Below are 16,031 nucleotides of genomic sequence, written 5' to 3'. Positions count from 1 at the left end.
AAAGCTGGTAGGTTATTTGTAAATTTCAGTGGCACATTATGACTTAAAGGACTATTAATTCTTATTTAATTATTCTGTGCTTTGAAGATGGAGCACACAAGACAAATAATACTCTGTATTTTAAAACATATAAATGCTGAAACATAAATAATAGCTTTCTCTGATATTTTGTTTAATCCAAACATAAAAACCCAACCCCAAAGATATTATGGCAGTGTCTTCCAGAAAGAGAGAATTTCTCTTTCCAGTCTCATGATTATATTTCCCCAAAGCGTTGTCTTTGGAAGTTTTGTGTTTGTGGTGACTACTAATTACCCTTTTTGGGGAAATCAAACCAAATGTGGTCAATGGATACTACTGTGGGTGACCTCAGGAAAATATATCTTAAAGACAAAAAGAGAAAATTGTGCATATAGCTCTGAAAACAAAGCACAATAAAACTCTCTCAGGGGAATGAATAAGTTGCTCAAGACAAGCAAATTTGTCAAACCAAAGGGTTTGATTCTGATTTTTAAAATTGTTTTTAATATATCCCCCTTCCTTTCTACTGTCATAGTTGCAGCTTTTATGGGACATGGAACTGCATGATTTACTTTGTCATGGTGCATAAAAAGAATTCCTGTTCCTATCCAACCAGCCTGCTGAACTATATTAACATTCATGCCTTCCACTGGCTGCACCACCACTCACCCTTGAGTGCAGGTGATTGCCTCTCTAGAATTCAGAGCTGTTGTAAATCTTCTCTCTTCCTCACTGACTCTTCTTTATGCCTGGCACAGCATTGGCACTAAACAAATGCTTTTAAAATAGAATTGAATTCTTTGCTTTCTGAATGACTATTTCTAAACTCCATGGCTATGCCATTATGGTTGTCCCCATCCCCATCATACCTTCTAATCTCTTGGCCATAACTTCTGCTCCCACTGTTATTACTAATGATGTCAGTCATCCTCACTACTCTCTTCCTTCTTTTTGCTTTTCAGATCTTATCACTTCTACTATACTTAAAATTCAGCAAGAAACTTTTTTGTGTGGGAGGGGAAAGATTATTTTCTTTATTTCTAATTTTTACAAAGATGGTCATTTTATTGTAAGCAATGTATCAACCCATGTGCCATTTGGTCAAGGGCTCACAAATGTTCCTAATCTAACAATTTATAAATGAAATCAATGGGGGAGGGCAGAAGGTAAAACAGGCATTATGTTTCACCCAAATCTCTCTTACATGGCAAAAAATTTTAAAGTATGAATTAACATTTATTGAGTGCAGTCTCTATGGAGAATATGTTGCTAGGGGCTAAGAAAATACATACTTCAGATAAGATATAGTCCTTGTCTTCAAGGGGCACATAGTCTCATTGGGAGATTTGATACATTTATAAATAACAGTAACAAAAAGTAATACAAGGGGCAGCTAGGTGGCACAATAAGTAGAACACCAGCCCTGGAGTCAGGAGGACCTGAGTTCAAATCCAGCCTCAGACACTTAACACAAAAACTAGCTGTGTGACCTTGGGCAAGTCACTTAACCCCAATTGCCCTCCAAAAAGCAAAAAAAAAGGACCAGAATTAAGGTTCTAAAAATATGTATTTTAAAACAGTCCCTAAACATACATTGACTGTGTGACCATGGTCAGGTCACTCAAACTATCACTTGCTTAGACTATTCTCCAAGAGGCTAAACTGCAGAAGTTCAGAAATTCATCTGTAGAAGGATTTTTTAAAACGGCTGTTTGTTATATTAACAAAATCATAATTCTAATTTTTAAAAAAAGATCACAAGAAGTACAAACAAATTATTATATGGGGGAAAGGCAATAGTCATTAATAGATGAAGGGCTCAAGGAAGACTTCATGGTGGAAGTGGGTTTTTAAAGAGAGGCAGAAGGGGCAGAGATTTAGCAAGCAATTATTAAGTACATGGTCCATATGCTTTGTTAAGTGCTAGATACAAAGAAAGGGAAAAAGAAAAACTGGTCCCTGCTCTCAATAAACAAATAGTCTAATGGGGGGGGGTGGTAAGGACAACATGAAAACAACTCCACATAAACAACATATATACAAGAATAGTTGGAGATAATCTCCTTCTTGCAGAAGATAGGACTGTAATGGAGAACTGGAAGGAGGTCAGGGAACCCAGGACATGCAGATGAGGAGAGTAAATTCTACACATGGAGAAAAGACAGTGAAAAATACACAGAGATAGGAAAGAAGGGATTATGTGTTCTAAGAATAGCAAGAAAACCATCGTCACTGGACCATACAGCACATGGAGCAGGGAGAAAGATTAAGAAGACTGGAAGGGTAGGAAGGGGCAAAGTTAGGAAGGGCTTTAAAAGCCAAAGGGATGATTTTATATTTAATCCTGGAGGTAACTGGGAGACACTGGAGTTTATCAGATGGAAAAAGGCTTTGTGTGACACTGAGGAAACATAAAAAGCAAAGGAAATAGAGAGAAACAGCTCTCATTATCTAAACCCAATTGGTTGGTTGGTTGTTGTCCTTCATTCTCAAAGAGGATTGAAATGACATTAATTATGTTGGACTTAAAGTACAGTGTTGTGACTGTGGCTGATTAGAAGATGAGCTTGGAAGGTTCTACCACAGATCAGGCAAAAAAAAATAAAAAATTTAAATAATTAGTAATTTAAATAAAATAAAAATCTGATTTCTAGAAAATATTGGATGTGCATGGTGTGACAGTAGGTAAATTTACCTAGAGTAGAATACTTGAGGAAGAGTAGTAATTGATAATAGGACAGCTAGGGGGCACAGTACATAGAGTGCTGGGCCTGGAGTCAGGAAGATTTGAGTTCAAATCTAACCTTAAATAGTTAGGAGCTGTGTGGTCCAGGGCAAATCACTTATCCCTATTTTCTTTACTTGCCCCATCTATAAAATGGAAATGGCAAACCACTCCAGTATTATTGCCAAGAAAATCCCCCAGAAGGGGTGGGAAAGAGTCAGATATGACTGAAAACAATTGAACAACAATAACAAGTAGGTGACAAATCTGGAAAAGGAAAGAAGGCTTTCAAAATCCATCAATCAATCTTACTGAGTATATAATAGGTTTTTGTGAAGAGGACTGACCTAACTAGATCTATACATAAAACTATATCTATCTACCCACCTACCTATATATCTATCTCTATCTCTCTGTATCTATCTACCTATCTATCTATAATTAGTTTGGCAGCAACTTGAAGCCTGAATTGGAGGGGAGAGAACATGCAAGTAAACTGATACTTCTACAATAGTCTAGGCAAGTGATAAAGAGGGGTTGTATTGCATTATCACGTTTTGTACTTCTTTCAGTTATTCATCATTTAATTGTTTACTATTATCTGTAGTGGTGTATAATAAACCTACAAAATAGAAAACTCTATGAAACAAGACACTTTGTCGTTTCTAAACTTTGTATTTCCCCAAGCACCAGAGAAAGATGTTCTCCAAACATTATGAACATGAATGTTTTTTGAACGAATGTAATAGTAATGGAGTTTAAAGATCCCCCTGTATTGGCTTGGTTTTTGGGTTGAGTGTTGAAACTCAGAGCTTGTGAATCCCACTTGTGGGATGGACTTGTTGATGTGAAGAGAAAGGGTTGAACTGGGAGGAGTTGGTGCCGTGGATTTACAGAGAGGCCCAAGCAGAGAGAGGCCAGAAGAACTTTTGGGAGCAGCATTGTGGAGGCAGAGAAAGAGAGAGGATTGCTGAGGGCCAGTTGGAGCTGCACAGCACTTTTGAGAGCTGCCACCTGGAGATTCCAAGGACTGAGGAGATATGGCTGTGATGCCAGTATTTTGTCTTGTCTGTTTTGATGTTGTTTTGCCATATTCATCCGCTGGTAAAGGACAGTGCTGTTGTTGCAGAGGTCCTGGAACCTTGCTTTTGGTTCAGAAGCCCTGAAGAAGGATTTTCTTGTTGTATGTTTATAGAAATCCTGGAAGAAGGTCTTGCTGATATTTTCTGGGGTCCTGAAACTGTTCTGAAGGCAGAGAGTGAATTGATGAGGACACTGGCAATGTATATTGTGGCTTTGTTAAGCTTCTTCTCCCCCGGAACAGAGATTGCTGAGAACTTGCTTTGGATCAAGATGAAGAAAAGACCTCTCCTTGGGTATTAAATGCTGTGATGATATCTTAACCTTGTTGTAGCTCAGGGGTGGATGGCCTTTGTGCTCTCCACTGCCCCTTTTGAGAAGGTGCTTGGCGGTTAACTGATGATAATTGTAATTCAGTTGTGATCCAGGGGTGGAAAACTTTGACTTTTTTTTCTGTGTGTGCTCAGTGACTGACCAAATGAATGTACTTTGTTTATGATTGGAAACTAATCTCCATTTGAGAAGAGAGACTTTGTGATTGAATAAATGAATATACTTTCCAGGGGTGGAGTAGTACTTGGAAATTATTGAATCATACTCGGTGAATGCTATATTTTGATTTTCTCAGTTCTGTAAATGTTTTGCCTTAATTTGTCACTGAATAAAATAGAGAGTCACTATGCTGGTATTCTGAACCTTGGAAGTTGCCTCTGCTTGGCATTACAATGATTGAGTGAACTACAAATTTAGATAGTGATGGTGCAAATAGAGAAGAACACAAAAGACATTTCAGAGATAAATTTTGGGAAAGCCACTGCCCTTTGGGCCAGTTTCTTCGTCCACAAAAGGAAGAAGTTACTGATCAAAATGTCAAACCAATATTCCAAAGGACAAAAGATGAATCATGGTACCCATCTTCTGATAAGACAGGACTCAAATGAGAAGGACAGAAATGTATAATAAGAGATACCCTTTTGGACGTGGCCAATATGGGAATTTGTTTTGCCTGAATATGCATATTTGTTATAATCTTCCCTTTTCTTCCCTTCTTCTTTTTCTTCGTTTCCTCCTCCCACCTCCCATGCCCCTCCAGTGAGGGAGCAGGAAGGAGAAAAATATTTCTGCTAGTTGAAAAAATAATAAAATTAAATTTTAAAATTAAATAAAATAGAAGAATTAGACTAGAAATCAGGGATGGGGAACCTATGGCCTTGAGGCCACATGTAGCCCTCTAGGTCCTCAAGCACAGCCTTTGACTTCATCCAAACTTCACAGAACAAATCCCCTTAATAAAAGAATTTGTTCTGTAAAAGTTAATCTTAGGCCATCCAAGGACCTAGAAGGACACATGTGGCCTTCAGGCTGCAGGTTCCCACCCTTTGATGATCTGTACAGTCTATAGCCTATAAATCTAAGATTAGTCCTTTATAAACACTTCTAGCAAATCAAAACCACCCTTTTCCTTCTGCATGGCAAACCAAACAATCACAGCATGAAGGTGTAATTTTTTTTAACTCTTTAGCTCATCTCTATCTTGCTCCTTCTTTGACTTATCTGAAAGTTATCAGCCTCATAACTATTTCCAGCTTTAAAGACATTCCAGGTTCTGGAAGGCTAATGTTGGAGTAGCCATGGTTTCATGGTGCTGTTAATTACAGAACTAGTTAAATGGCCTCTGAGATCCTTCTAAACTCTCAGAGTCTAGAATTGGATTTTCATAACATAAACCTCACTAATTTTAGAGGTGGTGCCTCTGGACACAGAGCTCAAAACTAGAAGTTTTTGGTTCTTATTGTTGTTTCTAATATGAAATTGCACATTAACTTTTCATTTTATGGATGAGGTAATTGAGGTTCAGGATGCAGTAATAGATACTAAGGATATGTAGTTTACTTTGATAATGAAATCAGCAAACGGTCTAAAAAATGCTAAACATGACTCAAACTTCTCAATAGCTTGCTGTTTCTCAACTCATTACACAAAAAGCTAATTCAGGACTCAGCAACCAAGCCACTAGTCAACTAATGGGATTTGGGTGATTTTTGTTGTTGCTGTTGCTGCTGTTGGTGGTTTTGGTACAGTGGATAGAACACAGGGAAAGGATCTTGAATCAGGAAGATCTGAGTTCACATCTGGCCTCAGGCACTTACTATCTGTGTGACCCTGGGCAAGTCATTTAACCTCTTTTTGTTTTAATTTACTACAGAAAGAAATGGCAAACCACTCTAGTATCTTTGCCAAGAAAACCCCATAGACAATATGGTCTATGAGGCCACAGTGAGTTTGAACATGACTGATATGGCTGAATAACAATAACATTAATACAGAGTGTTCCAAGGAGCTTAGTGCATTTTTAACTTTATTACTACTAAAACTAAAATTATGCTAAGACTATTAGGGAATTCTGCATTTTAGCTGTATTTGAAAAGTCAATTATCATTAGTCAGACTGTGTGTCTATTGTCCAAAGGTCATCATATCTCTAGTGAGGCAGGCTTATTGCCAGGAAACTAGCCATCAGACAATGGATGTGAAATCATCTGCTAAGGCATGAAATGGTTGTTATTCTCTACCAGTAAAGGGAGTTGATAAATGCTCCTTGAAGGATTATAGAAAGTTTCTAAATGTTAATGTTGTAGAAAAGAGATCATTCTTTCCCTAATTAATTCATGTATGATTCTGCTCTGTGAATTTCTTGTTCTTTAGCTCCAGAATATTCTGACACTCTACCCAACTATGTGGCTTCACAGTGACTAAGTTATTTCCTTGACCACAGTGCTTAACCACTTCCCCCTTCCTTTTACTCACAATGTTACTGATCTAGTTCATTCCCTTATTCCCTTCAATTTGTTTTTCTAGGCACTTTCTGTGCACTCATGTTACAGGCAAACTATAATACTCATTTTCTGATCTTGTCCTGCCCACTCCCATTTCTGTCCATTTGTCCCGTGTTATGGTACTGTCTCCCTAAAGTTTGCCCTAAGATCTTGACATTGAGCCTTCTAGGGGAAAAATGTTATGTACCATGTCTAGTGTCCAAATGGAGATCTACTAAATTCCTTCTCATCCAAATGGAGATGCTTCCTTCTCCATGAAGTTCTTCCTGATTCCTTGCCTGCTGACTAGAAGCAATCACTCCTTACTGGAACCTCTTAAGCCACTCTGTTTATATTTAACCATTTGATCTTGCATTATACTGAACATGTACATGACTCTTCAATGTCTTCTCCCCCAGTGAGATTATAAGATCCTTGAGACTAGGGGCTGCTGACACACTACAACAAAATTAGAAATAATACCCACAAGTTTTCAAATTCATATTTAGACAATAGCTCCTATATATTTCTTCACCAAGCCTTTTTAAAAATCTAAATCATTAACATAGAACAAAATAGAATACATATCAGCACCTTTTCCTTGTTTATTCATACCCAATGTTGAAGAGAAATGGAAAAGGCTCATAAAGGCAGATAACAGAAAATTTTGACAATTATAATATATTTGTTCTTTCTTATTTTACTTCATACAACTGTATGCACAGTCCTTGAATACTTAAGAACAAACAATAGGGCATTCTTAAAAGAATTAATTTGTCTTCCTCTTAGTGGTTTCAGATGCTACAAACAGAACTTTCTCCCTAAAGTTTGTCTTAAGACCTTGATACTGAACCTTCTGGGGGGAAAATGCAGTACCATATACTGCATTTATCCACAAAAATATTCACATAAAACATAAGTGAGCTTCCTGTACTGAATAGAAAGGGTTACTGAGAGCACATTGGCCCTGGTTATGGATATATGGTCATTTAAGCATTATACCCAACATATTTTGCTAATTTGAGGTAAATAATTCTCTCTCATTCTGTTCTTTTTCTATTTCTCATGAATTAAACTGCCATATGTATATCTGGAAGGAAGCTAGGTAGAGTAGTGGATAGAGTTCCAGGCCTGGATCAAGAGTTCAAATCTGACCTCAGATATTTACTAGCTGTATTTACTAGACTCGGACAAGTCACATAACTTTGTTTGATTCAGCTTCCTCATCTACAAAATGAGCTAGAGAAGAAAGCAGCAAACCACTCCAGTAAACTAAAAACTACATATATGCCCAAACATTACATAGATAACTGGGAAGTACTACACACCATCTTATTCAAATAACCTAATTCAAATACATCTAGCATTTCTAAATTTTTAATATACATTCAATTCTGTCACTGGTATTGGCAACAAGAGAATGAAGAGGGAACCTGAGTAAGGAAGTATATCACAGTCATTTTTCCCCCTTCTGCTAGTTCACAGTTAATATATTGAGTTAAAATTCCAGCTTTGCTGCTTATTACCTGTGTGACAAAAAACTAATACCTCACTGAGTTTCAGTATCCTTTTCTGTAAAATGCTGGAGGTCAAACTAGATGGCCAAGTTCCCTTCTAAGTACATATGTATGATTATACTATTCTATCTTGATCCTAATAAATAATGACTTAATTCAAGTTTTGAGATAGGAATTCATCAATCAATTATAAATTAGGCCAAAAGATGGCCTAATACTAATAAACTAAAAAGTTGAAGAAAATAAAATTAATGAAATAAATAAATAAAATAATTTCATTGCTTCATAGACTAACTAAAAATATAATTTTCCCAAAATTGAAATTATATATAATAGAATATCATTTAATAGAATAAAATTGATACCTAGATCAATATTCAGGTTCCTATAAAAGCAAAACAAACAAACAGAAGCCCCAAATTCTGCTAACCTATAAGGAAAAGTCAAATGGAAGTGTATATGTGCAATGAAGAGATTAATAACTTTCTAAGGGAAAAAATAAATTTTTCCAATATTTCTTTTATAATGCTCCACTGAAGTACTGTTCTAATGCCTCACTGTAGTATGAAGGTTATCTTAGTTCTTGAAAGTTCCTAAAAGCAATTATTTCCCACTTGAAAAAATACCATCTAGAGTCAACCTTCAGAGACCATGAAAGTTAAGTTCCCTTCCCTGGGAAAATTGAGCCATTCACCTTTGTCCATAGCAGCATTTATTGATAATAGAAATATCAATGGACCACAGATTCTGAGAAGTCCTATAATGGAGTCTACATCTGTTGAACAAGGACAAGCCTAACCAAAGTTGAAAAAGACATATTTCCAAAGTATTGGTATCCACATGATAAGTTTGGACCAGAAACAAAAATTTCAAACAAACCAACGAATGAAACAACACTTAAGGGTTGCCATGTGCATTAGTGGAGGAAGTATCCTCTTTGATGAAACTACAGATTCTATGAAGAAATTATTACAGAAATATCACTTTTTCAGAAGCCCAGTTTACTTTAGACAAATATGTACTCATATATAGACACACATATTTGTTTTCAAATAATGCCAGAAAAAAATTAAATGAAACTCATTGCCTGTTCTGGGTTTTATATGTTCATTTTCTTTTATTTATAGACAAGATAAAAATACCAAATAATACCAAATAGCTCGCATACATAGTTCCTTAAGACTTACAGTAGAGCTTTTGTCTCGGGACTTTGCAAATGGTGCCATGGGTCACCAGCAGCTCTACTGGAGCCATCCTTGCAAATTCAGCCAGGGGTCTTGGTCGTGCTGTGTCTGTTCGAACCAGCATGGCCTGATAACACAAGTACGGCCTGAACATGGTGCTGCCAGTGCTTCCGGCAGTATGCAAAAGACATTGGCTTCATCAAGTTGGACTAAGTTATATTTATGGATCTTGCTTCAGTGATTACACTGACCATCAGTGACTACCATTTTACTGGATTCTAGACAACTATTTGATCTACCCACCTAAAGATCCAATCCTGTTGTACATGCTATGTTAATTTGCGAATATAATTTAAAAAGGTCATCCTCAGTTATTAAAAAAAGACTTACAGTAGAGGGCTACAAAGTAAGCAGCTCAAGTAATTATTACCCTTATAATTACTAAATTATTATCAGGAATACATCAAACTGAATATACAGCCTTAGAATAATAAAGAACAGAGAGTAGTACATTTCTAAATGAATTAATCTTTTTAACTCTTAAAGTTTCCATAAAGCCTTTTTACAGACAGGAATGGTGAGGTCTTGTCCATCATTATACACCTAATAAAGCAGAAGAGTCAAGGCTCAAACTTAGATCCTTTAGTTCCAAGTTCAGGGCTTTTCCATTTCCACTATACTGGTTCTCAAATTCAATTTGATAATCAAAGTAATACTAAATAATATTGTGCTTAATAGTAATAATTAAAATAAAACTAGGCAATAATACTAAGGTAATTCTAAGAACAAGGCTCTATGACAGGTGCTATCATAGAGTTTGGGTATGGGGAGGTGTAACAGTAATGGGAATTTGAAGATCTTCCCTGTCTCTTAATAAGTCTAAGTGAATTTGAGGACATTCCCTGATTTGAAAATAGACTCTGCCCCCTAATAGGCTGAATGTGGTCACATGGAGCCTGTGGTGGGATGAGTTTACTAAAGGGTGGAGCAGAGCTCACAGGAGAAGCTTGGTTAGGGGAGGCTTATTTTTCAGGGAGGCCCACACCTTGTTACTTTGTAATTAGGCAGTGGGTCCGTAGGGTTGTGATGTTCTCTGACCCTGGAGAAAGCTATATATACCTATGATATGAGGTTTTGCTTTGGGGCTCACTTTGGGAAGAGTTGGGTGATTTGGCCAGATGAGACTCTAGGAAGCCATTGAGCCCCCCAGCTTTGAAAACCCAGATGTTGATGCTTCTCTCTCTGGTAACTAACACTGTGTGTATGTAATGGCCAGACAGCTAGAAGCCCTGTCTGTTTGTCTGCTGAATTGTGTTATTTTCTCTGTCTGTATCTTTTGTCTGCTTGTCACTTCTGTTTGTATTTTCTCTGAAGTTCAGGGTGCTGACTTTTTCCCCTGAACTAGGTAACTGATAAATATGTTTGATTAAAGTAAGATTGTTAACCCCTATTGAATTGCCTTCCTTTAGAAAAGCATATCAAAGAACTTGTGCTAGCAGACATCCTTGGTGTGCTGGGGTGCTTGTTGCTATAGGAGTCATTGGGATTCTAGGTGTGGAGAAGAGAGGCAGTAGCAGAGCAGATGACAAGATGTGCAGATAAGTCATTCTACTTATTCTCAGTAGATAACTAGATGGAATGTGAAGCATGATCTGGGACTGTTCAGACATAGTAGGTTAAATGAGTGTGCCCTTCCTTGCTCACTAACCTGGACAGCTCAGGTCTAGGGAAGGGTTTCATAGTCAAGAGGACCAATTCCCTCAAGGAAAGGGTAGAGTCATGGTCTTAGAAGGACTAGTCTAGAATGTATTAAGTGGGAAAAATTGTCTCCATAAAGTGTTTGCTATGACATACATGTATGACCTACATGTAGATATGGCTAGGTGATGCAGTGAATAAAGTCAGAAAAATTCATCTTCCCGAGCTAAAATCTGACCTCAGATACTTAATAGCTGTGTGACACTGGACAAGTCATTTAACCTTGTCTGCCTCACTTTCCTTATCTGTAAGATAAGCTGGAGAAAGAAATGGCAAAGCACTTTAGTATCTTTGCCAAGAAAACACCAAAAAGGGATCACAAATAGTCAGACAGAACACAAAAGCCACTGAACAAAATAAAAAACAATGACCTACATAATGAAGGGAGAATTCTAAGGAGCTCTAAAAGTCTCCTTTCACTCCAGCATTTGTATAATCAACTTATAAATTAGCTGTCATCTTAGAATGATCTTATCTTAGAAGATCATCTTAGAACAAGGCATCTTAGAAGAGCCAAGCCCTGAAGAAAGAAGAAAGAAACATGAGAGCAGTTAAACAACTCTAAACAGAGGGGTCTGTGGTATTTCCTAAAGGAGGTAATAATTAAGGAGAAAATATCCAAGTAGGGATACCTAAATACAGCACTGTGCTTTAGGTAGGAGCAAGTTTGGGTGGGTGTGTGGGTGCTACGAGAGCTATCAGCTGCAGGGAACTCCAAGACCATTAAGTTCCAAGTGGCAGACTTAGTCCTAGCTCACTTTCTGAACACTGTTATAAAGAAACAAGGAGAGAAGAAACTTCACTCCTTTTCCATCTTTCACAAAGTATCAGCTTAATATTCCTTGTTGTGAATTCTTTGAGAGTTGATCAATCAACAAACATCTTTTAAGTGCCTACTACATACCAGATTCTCCTAGACAAAAATGAAAGCACTCCTGCCTTTGAGAGCCTACAGTCAAGAAGTATAATAGCAAAGCTAAGCATAGATTGCTGGAGTCTATCTTTGGGATAGTAGTATAAGACAGAAGCAGAAGAATCTTATAGGATAACAGTTAATGGGAAGGTTTACATCGATGCAGTCTGGATAACTATGGTTACAGACCATCATGTCTTACTTCAAGGATTTCTTTCATATATTGTGGTTCTGCCTTCACCAGTGGCTTAAAAATCTTCTATTGCCTGAAGCACATAATTTAATGAGTTGCCATGGACAGAAGACTAACCTGGTAGTCCACCTGTTTGTTGATAAGAAGCCCTTCTAACTTTAGTTACATTAGTCCTTGGGCAACATACACACAGTTTGATCACTACCATACAGAAAGCATTTCTGGATTGGTGATAGCTGTCTCAGCTTGTGTTCTGACTTCTGAGCCTTCAAGGACCTAGGGTAAGCCCCTCCCTTGTCTTCCACCACAATGAAGAAAATCTATTTTTACAAGATTAAATAGATTTTAAAATATCCTACATGAGTTTGCTAGAACCCCAGAGTGCGTTCTTTTCCTCAGTTAACAATGACCTCTCAAATTGACTATTGTATAAATATGAATTTTCCTATATCAGATTTGCCTAAATCATAGCGTACCTGTATACCCCTCAGACTAACAAATATCATCTAGTGCTCTGGAGAGTCCACAAGGTTTTCTAAGAAATTCTGTTGAAATTAATTCCAGTGATTTCAAGAATTTTTTTTAACTAAACTTATTACCAGTTTGTTTACATGTACTATGATGAATTTTTCTGCCACAGCAACTTTCTAAGACTATTTACTGAGATATAAAGAGGCAGGGAACTAACTGAACTGGCAAAAGCAGTACAAATACTGATGAAATCAGGAATTCTTCAAGCACTGAAGTATTTACAAATGTTTTTAAAATGTCAGTATGTAGGGACCCACAAGGTCACTATGACCTGGGCATTGAGAAAGGAGAGAAAAATGGAGGTCTATGAGAAAAGAAAAGGTGGAAAGGGGGGAGTATCTGCAACCATGATGGAAAATAAACCAACAAGAAAAACCAGATACATAAATTCAGAGTAATTTTTAACAAGCCCTAAGGGAACTCCAGTGTCATGTCAAGTATATACCTCCCAAGGGAATTCAAATGACCAGAACAAGGCTAACAAAAACAGACTATGACCACATTGTCAGTCAGCAAGAATTTATTAAACATCCACTAATATGCCAGGCACAGTGTTGATCACTAAGGCTACAAAGAGACAAATGACAGTCCCTTCCCTTGAAGGTTTTCAATCTGAGGGGGGAGACAAGAGAACAAAAAATTTACAAACAAGCTCTATATGCAGGATAAGTAGGAAATGAATAAGAGGAAAGGAACTACAATTAAGAGGGGCTGTTAGAGGCTTCCTAAAGAGGATGGGATTTTGGATAGAATTTAATGGAAGCCAGGAGGCAAAAATGAGGAGGAAGAACATTCCAGGCATGGGGTACAGTCAGAGAAAATGCCAGAAGACAAGAGATGGAGTGTCTTGTTTATGGAGCAATCAGGAGACCAGTGCCACTGGGTCAAGAGTATGTGTTGGGGAATAAGTAAGAAGAATGGAAGAGGAGAAGGTGGCTAAGTTATAAAGGTTTTTGAATACCAAATAGAGCATTTTGTATTTGTTTATGGAGTCAATAGATAACCACTGGAGTTCACTGAAATTGAGAACAAATTCTGCTACAGAGAAGCTATCAGAAAATTTGAACTAACAATGTTTTTCTCTTTCTTGCATTCTTCTTCAATATGTTTTCCATCACTCAGTTCTTTGTCTACACTAAGAGTATTAGTTTCTGTAAGGCATTTCCCCCATAAATAACAAACAAATGAGAAGTTTTAGAGAAAATTCTTGGGGCGGCCAGGTAGCACAGCGAGTAAGAGCACCGGCTCCAGTGTCAGGATGACCTGGAGATCGAATCCGGGGCTCAGACACTTAGCACCCACCCAGAAACACCTGGTCGTGTAACCTTAAGCAAGTTATTTAACCCCAATTGCTTAAAAAAAAAGAAAATTCTTAATTTTCTTCTTTTTACAATTAAAAAAAGCTCTTAAAACCAAATATGAAACATCACATAGCCTTTTCTCAAATATAAAATTAGAACTTAACCTTCCTCCCTTCAAAAAAAAATCAAAAGTTAATGTTGGCCAAGTCACTTAATGCAAGTATAAAGCAACTTGTTGACTTAAAAATCCCAGAGATGTTTGGTTTCCACCAAGTCTGGGTATTGAATTAAGCAAAGAAAAATTCTCAAATGACTTCCTGTTCAGAAGCTCTCAAAGAGGCCACTTTAAAACCTTTGAGGAATTAAGCTTATTTTAAAGAGCTACTGGAAATTAAACTGCTCCCATCAATCCAACCACTTTTTATCTTACAAAAAAAGGCCTTTGCCAGGATAATTACACATCTGTCACCTCTGGGGTCAGATAAAAGCAGAGGCTTTTTCATTGAATTAAGAGGGAAGAAACAGCAAAACACATCCACTTTCCCATCCTAGAATATATACAAGCTCTTTTTCTTTTGAAAACAGCAGAGAGAAAAAAATCTTCACAAAAATGCATGAAATATATCCTGCTTCATTAGTTCTTTAGAGAAGTCAGTCTTCAAATGTGCTTTTCCCCCCACTGCTGGCATCACACACACACACACACACACACACACACACACACAAGCACCCAATAGCCAAAGTGGCAAATGTGAAATAAAGTCTCTCTATGCATATAATTCTCTAACATCTCTATGAAAATCATCAAATAATGAATCCTTTTTTTCTCTTCCTATTATAGCAGACCCAGTTAGCTGCCTGATAGAGGTAACCTAATCATGGAAAAATAAAGGACATAGATTATAGGGAATTCAGATTGTGTGACCAAATTGAAAACTTCATATAACATTCACGACATTAAAAAACATTAAGTTTTTAGGTTGTGGCTCTTACTGTAGTGTTGACCCAATTTCTACTTTAAAGTGGAATTTCCTCCTTTTTGGTCAGGACAACACACCCTTAAGGGATAAAATTTTGGTTCTCAGTCCAAGCTTCCTTCAATGTTATTGAAAGTAATTAATTCCACCAAGCATAGCATTGGGGAAGAAAAAAAAAAGTCATCCTATGTTAGTCTTATAACCTCAATTTTAAGAAAAAAAAACTTCCTGATAAATAATACATATGAATATATAGGCACATATGTATACTATGTAATATATATACATACACACACATGCATTTGTATATCTCCTAATTACAAGATCTATTAAGGTAAAAATTTTGTTCCCCAAGGGACTAAATGAACCTGAAGCAAGACATCTGTTCTGAAGGAAAGAGAAATAATCTGAAATCCTACTATAGAAGGAATGAAGTTAAGGCTTCTTCTTTGAAAGAGTCACAGGAATGTAGAAGAGCCTGCCAAAAGAAACAGTGGGGGTGGCAAGCATTATAGAATTTAGGGCAGGGCCTGAAGCCTGACTACATCTCTGGCAAAACAAAGGATGTACTGGGAGTATGTGAAATGCTCTGTAATTTCTGTGGGTAGGCTATTAGCAGCACATATAGAAATGTCTGGAGATCAGAAGGTGGCTTTTATATGGTCAATCCCTTAAGACTCTTTAAATTCTTTCCTATGTTGGAGTATTTGAGGTAGTATTGTATGATACTAAAGTGAAAAACCTGGTACAGTCAAGGTTTGGGACCAACTAATATGTGACAAATGTGCAGATCCTATTTTGGTTAGAATTGGTGAGAATGATAGTTCTCTGAAAGTCATTATGTATAGAATACAATGTCCTCTGAAAGATAATCTCTTTTAGTTTCAGGATGCCTAGTTTAAAGAGATGTATCTTTGTCTCAGAAAAAGAATGAGTTGGTCACAGCACACTTCAGAGGTGTGTTATTTTGGTTTCAAGATAAATCCGTGGAAGAGTGAGTTGTCTACATGTATTGG

The 16,031-nt window shown here is 37.0% G+C and overlaps 1 protein-coding gene and 1 pseudogene across 2 annotated transcripts in view; one reads left to right on the top strand and one right to left on the bottom strand.

Moving 5' to 3' along the window:
• Nucleotides 1-16,031, bottom strand: part of ARHGAP6 (Rho GTPase activating protein 6) — a 703,646-nt gene that overhangs the window by 318,973 nt on the left and 368,642 nt on the right. The gene's annotated exons all lie outside the window — the stretch shown is intronic.
• Nucleotides 9,236-9,845, top strand: LOC138142070 (small ribosomal subunit protein uS14-like; annotated as a pseudogene).

This window comes from Petaurus breviceps, unplaced genomic scaffold (assembly GCF_028583685.1).
Source record: "Petaurus breviceps papuanus isolate PSGF00001 unplaced genomic scaffold, PetGlider_PUasm1.0 90515, whole genome shotgun sequence".
Classification (NCBI taxonomy): Eukaryota; Metazoa; Chordata; class Mammalia; order Diprotodontia; family Petauridae; genus Petaurus; species Petaurus breviceps.
The sequence above is the reverse complement of the archived record's forward strand: the minus strand, read 5'-3'. Positions and strand labels throughout refer to the sequence as shown.